General features: G+C 47.5%; 1 pseudogene across 1 annotated transcript; it reads right to left on the reverse strand.

Annotated features, from left to right (window-relative positions):
• Positions 1 to 4,893: 4,893 nt before the first annotated feature.
• LOC125508820 (uncharacterized) lies at positions 4,894 to 5,933 on the reverse strand (annotated as a pseudogene). Its single transcript, XR_015604617.1, has 2 exons — positions 5,449 to 5,933; positions 4,894 to 5,375 (listed from the first exon to the last, which is right to left on the reverse strand). The product of XR_015604617.1 is annotated as an uncharacterized LOC125508820 (transcript).
• Positions 5,934 to 5,939: the final 6 nt, after the last annotated feature.

The raw sequence follows: 5,939 nt of genomic DNA on the forward strand, positions 1-5,939 counted from the left end.
TCTATGTTTGTATAACCTTCCTCCTTGGTTGTGCATGAAGCGGAGGTTCATTATGATGTCAGTGCTCATCCAAGGCCCTAAGCAACCCGGCAACGACATTGATATGTACCTAAGGCCATTAGTTGAAGAACTCTTACAACTGTGGAATGGAACAGGTGTACGTGCGTGGGATGAGCACATGGGGGAAGAATTTGACCTAAAGGCATTGTTGTTCGTGACCATCAATGATTGGCCTGCTCTCAGTAACCTTTCAGGACAGACAAACAAGGGATACCGTGCATGCATGCATTGTTTGGACGTACCGACAGTATATATTTGGCTAATTGTAATAAGAATGTGTATCTGGGACATCGTCGATTTCTTCTGAGCAGGCATCAACGACATTGATATGTACCTAAGGCCATTAGTTGAAGAACTCTTACAACTGTGGAATGGAACAGGTGTACGTGCGTGGGATGAGCACATGGGGGAAGAATTTGACCTAAAGGCATTGTTGTTCGTGACCATCAATGATTGGCCTGCTCTCAGTAACCTTTCAGGACAGACAAACAAGGGATACCGCGCATGCACGCATTGTTTGGATGTACCGACAGTATATATTTGGCTAATTGTAAGAAGAATGTGTATCTGGGACATCGTCGATTTCTTCTGAGCAGGCATCAACGACATTGATATGTACCTAAGGCCATTAGTTGAAGAACTCTTACAACTGTGGAATGGAACAGGTGTACGTGCGTGGGATGAGCACATGGGGGAAGAATTTGACCTAAAGGCATTGTTGTTCGTGACCATCAATGATTGGCCTGCTCTCAGTAACCTTTCAGGACAGACAAATAAGGGATACCGCGCATGCACGCATTGTTTGGATGTACCGACAGTATATATTTGGCTAATTGTAAGAAGAATGTGTATCTGGGACATCGTCGATTTCTTCTGAGCAGGCATCCCGTAAGAAAGAAAGGCAAGAATTTCAAAGGTGAGGCGGATCACCGGACGAAGCCTCGCCACCGTACTGGTGCTGATGTACATGAAAAAGTCCGGCACAGCTTCAGGCCACTCCTCCTCCTCCAAGTCCGGCAAAGCGTCAGGCCACTCCTCCTCCAAGTCCGGCACAGCTTCAGGCCACTCCTCCTCCTCCAACTCAGCCATGTCAGCCGTCTTCACCGCCTCAGCAATCACGGAAGAGAGCCGCCTCAGCTATGGTGCGTAGCGGTACAAGTCGAGATACTACTAGAGGTACAGACGGAGGCAAGCGGTTTCAATATGGTCCAAGCCTCGCGCCTCTTCCGCAGAGGCCTTACGACAAGTCCGAGGAGAAAAATGTAGCCATATCGAAGGCCGAGGTGGAAGCCCATTTTGCACCGAAACCGCCACGATCGCCAAGGGAGAAAGTGCCTCAGGAAAAGATTGACCACTTCATTCGTATGGCTAGAGCACCAGCTCCCAAGCCTGTTGACACAGACTATGAGCGCCGCATCAAGAAGTTAAATCGAGCACGTCTACAGAAAGAGGCGAGCTCGAGCTCGAGCAAATCAGCTGGCAAAAGGAGCGGTAAAACCGTTCCCCAGCTGGGAGAACAGACGGCGCAATCAATCCCCCCGCTTGTTGTGCCAACAACACATGAGAGTAGGCGCGCCCAATATTATTGTGGGCAAACCGTTAACGTTTCCGGGCTGGGCGATGTGGTAATAACCGAGGAGCATATTGAGCAGGCTGAAACGCTCATGATCACTGTTGGACAACTCCTCGATATCGAGCTCATGTCTCCGACTAGAGAGGAGGAAATAAAACGGAAATATGTCCAGGGCCAACCTTTGGTCGAGCCAGACGAGGTCAAGAAGTTTCCAACGAGAATGTATGAATTGCATCAATGGTACATGGACATTACCAAGATTTTCAATCGAGAGTCCCTCATGTTGAATGTCAAGAAGGATCATTACTACCATGAGAAAGTTGTGTCCGTTGAGTATTCAGAACTATTTCAGCTATACAATCAAGACGCACTCGACAAATCTATCGTCAGTTGCTATTATCTGTAAGTGATTTCTTTCTGTAATTTAAGTCTCAAGCTAGCTGTAGTGATCATTTTGATCAATCATTACCTGTAATTATCCTCACTATATTCTTTTCTGTGGTATTATGCAGGATGAAGATTTATGAAATGAAAAAAGGTGGACGCTATGGCATTGGGTTCGTTTACCCAAATACCATTAATGAATACACATGGAAATTAGATCCATATTACGAAAAAAGTGTAGAGGAAAGCATGCTATAGTTCTTCAAGCGCCTCAAATACAATGAAGATATACTACTTCCTTACAACTTCGAGTGAGTCACACTGTCTTGTACTACAAATTCTGTTTTTTCCTACTAGCTAGCTACATGTTTTTGCTTACATATGCCCGCTTAATTAAGACATGCAAACGTGTGTGCATGCAGATTTCACTGGATCTTATTAATCATTAAAGTTGATGAAGGAACAGTTGAAGTACTAGACTCACTACTTAAGAAAGCAAGTGACTACACCATCGTGAAGGGGATAGTCAATAGGTAATTTCAATCATTATTAACTATATCTCGGCCTATTTAATTAGTTCGTCATTTCCTGATAACAACTATTTAATAACCCATTTATTCATTTTCTTTGTCGGCGGGCAGGGCTTGGGCAAAGTTCATCAGGGCCACTCCAGGCCCATGGAAATAAAATCTGAAATGGTATCGACCCCAGGTAAGTAATTAAGTAGTACTAGCTAGCTGCCATCTCTTTAATTATCATGCTTGATTAATTATTATCTGATCAAATTCCATTTTCGTAAAGGCCCTGAAGCAGGCGCCGGGGAATAATCTGTGTGCATACTACGTTTGCGAGAACATTCGCATGATGGCGTTCGAAAGGAGCAGATCTCAAAGACAGGAGTGGGTACGTTTGTCAAAACACTATTCACAATTTTTACACCATTATCGATATCTAGTCACACAACTAATACACATGCATATTGATCTCCTTCTTAACAGTTCAAAGAGGTGCGGGAGAAGCTCCTACCAGAGGACCGCATAGAAGCAATTCAAGAGGAAATAGCGGGATTTTTGCTCGATCAGGTCATAGATCCCAAAGAAAATACTATTACCCGCTACCGTCCCCATGAACCACTTCCAATTGTTATCGTGCTCCGAAGGCACCAATTAGGCTAATGCCACTGGCTCCGAAGGCACCAATTAGGCTAATCGAATGTCTCACAACCACCATTAATTAATTCACACATATACACACACACACACATACACACACACACACACACACACACACACACACATATATATATATATATATATATATATTATGATCGGTTCTACTAGAAATTCTATTTATATATATGCATAACGTGTACAATATGTAGTATCGTAAAATACCAACAAACGAAAAAGAATTAAATGGAAAACACAAAATTAAATAAAAAAGAAATCATAAACCCACCCACCCCCCTCAACCTTTTAATACTGGTTGGTGTCACCAACCGGTACTAAAGGGCTCCCTGTCCCCGAAGCTCACGTGGTTGCACTTTAGCATCGGTTCGTGCTGAACCGGTACTAAGGGGGGGGGGGGGGGGGGGGCTTTAGTGCCCACACTTTAGTGCCGGTTACCAAACCGGCACTAAAGGGCCTTACGAACCGGTGCTATTGCCCGGTTCTACACTAGTGAAATACACTCTTTTTGAACAAATTTTGAAGCCAAACGTATACTCTTCACCGGACGGAGGAAGTGGTGTTCTATGCTTTGCTCTGTGTTCTACTTGAGGCAACTTTGTACAAGGGCAATTCATAAAATGCCATTGAGATTTGGAGCAATTTTAGTTTTGCTTTGTACTGATGGTGCTATGCTCTGTGTGCTGCTGCCATTGTTGTACAGAGAGAAGAGATCAAGAGACAGCGGGAGATGGAAAGAGATTGGTAGCTATTTAATTGTTGCGTCATGTGGTTTTTAAGGACTAAAACTGATGGGTGTGAGGTATTCTTTTTCGTGCCGTTGCAACCTACAAGCATATTTCCTATGTTATTCTACTGTACCCAGTCTACTACTCTCATCCATGCAATGGTCAAAGTCCTGCTCCTAAAGATCCGGATCTTCATGTGGCAATGGATCCATGGACGGACCTCGTCTGGGGTGGAGGTTCGCAAGCAAAATGGCCCTGGGACTGGCCTTTGCCCGCTTTGCGATGTCCCGGAAGATTTGAATCATATCTTCTTTTCTTGTGTGTCCGCTTAATTTGAATGGATCTGCTTTAGAGAGGTGGTCGATGGCAACTGGTGCCACACCAACTTTCCCGACCTATTCGCCGAACCCCAGAACGCCCCTTGCCTTCTCGCCACATTATGTGGCTTGAGATTGGGGCACTCGCTTGGACCCTCTGGACGATCCGCAATAAACTTATGATCAGCGCATTCCCCTTCGACGGCTACTGACACTCTCTTCAAACTGTTTGGTTACTTGCAGCTTTGGCGGCCGCTTAGCCGCCCTCAGGACCGCGACGCCCATCTCCGCCTTCATCGCCGACCTCCGCTCGATGGCCGTCCGTTTGTCGCCTCCACTCCCCTCGCCACCGCTGGAACCAGATTAGCCACTGACTTGTGCTCCCCCCGCCCCCCCCCCCCCCCCCCCCCCCCTCCCTCCCGTTTTCTTTTGTTAGGGCTTGTTAAGTTGTGCGGTCAGCAAAATCTTTGTACTTCTTCCTGTGAGACTTGGATGTGTGTTCTGAACTAGTGCTTGTATGTGTGCTTTTGGCGGTTTGCTTTATTTACAAAACGGGACGAAAGCTTTTTTTGATAAAGTTTAAAGACGTTGAGTGTATATTTTTAACGGACAGAGTAGACAGTACGAACAAAAAAGAACACTCCGTAAAAATTACTAGTACGTGCGTACTACATTTAGTTGCAGAGGATGCATGAGGCACTCCAACTAATAAAGAAGAAGAAGGTGTCCGGTCCGCCTCTAAACATTACGAACTAGGGCGTCGTAGTTATTGATGCAACAGGATATGGGACACAAAACAAGTGCAACGAGCACGGTTGGAGGTGATCCGGTCCGCCTCTAGCAAGCTTAGCTAGTAGAGGTTGATGGAGGAGACGGCGATGTAAAGCTCATCGTCCTCCATGGCCAGCGCGCCTTGCATTGCCGGCCACCACTCCGGCATGCTGCTGCTGCTGCTGCTGGCGGCGGCGTCCGTGGCACCCACGACAACGTTGGCTTCGCTCATCATCGAGGACACCTCCGCCGCTGTGAACTCCGGCTGACCTGCGACTGCATCGTCGTCGACGTTGCGCGCGAAGCGGCCCTTCACCCTCGGCCGGCTGTCCGCGAGGGTCTTCCGGCAAGCGTACTGAAGAAGATGCATGGTCAAAATACGTGAAGATGCAAAATCGAACAAGTACGGTGCGAGCGAGGAGACGTACTGTGATCTTCTTTTGGAAGTTGCGCTGGTTGCGCTTGCTCCTGTACTTTTCGATGCGCTCCCGCCGCTCCTCCGTGGTGTACCTCCAGCCGCTGCTGCTGCCGGCGCCGGCGTTGGCGCCCCGAGGTCTCCCGTGCTCAGCACATGGCGGAACGGCGGCGCCTGACCCTGCTGCTGCTGGGAGTAGTAGTAGCAGTGCTGCTCTGCTTGCAACAGATCACCGTAGCTCGACGCTGACGGTTGGGAGGGGAGGAAGCCATTGCTTCCTGACAAGTATAGGAAGAAGAAGAGGAGGAGTGATGATGATACATCGCCTAGTGCGCGCGCGTGTGTATGTGTGTGCGTAAGAGCGAGCGATGAATGACTGACGTGTGTGTCAGCGGCCATGTATTTTATACCCGCCGGCCAAGCAAGTCAACTCTCGCCTCAAATCGGATTCACGATGACACGAGACATCAACTCGAGATTTCCCATGACGGCAGGGAAGCCGTC

The sequence above is a fragment of the Triticum urartu genome, chromosome 5A, assembly GCF_056163025.1.
Source record: "Triticum urartu cultivar PI428250 chromosome 5A, HENAU_Tu73, whole genome shotgun sequence".
NCBI lineage: Eukaryota > Viridiplantae > Streptophyta > Magnoliopsida > Poales > Poaceae > Triticum > Triticum urartu.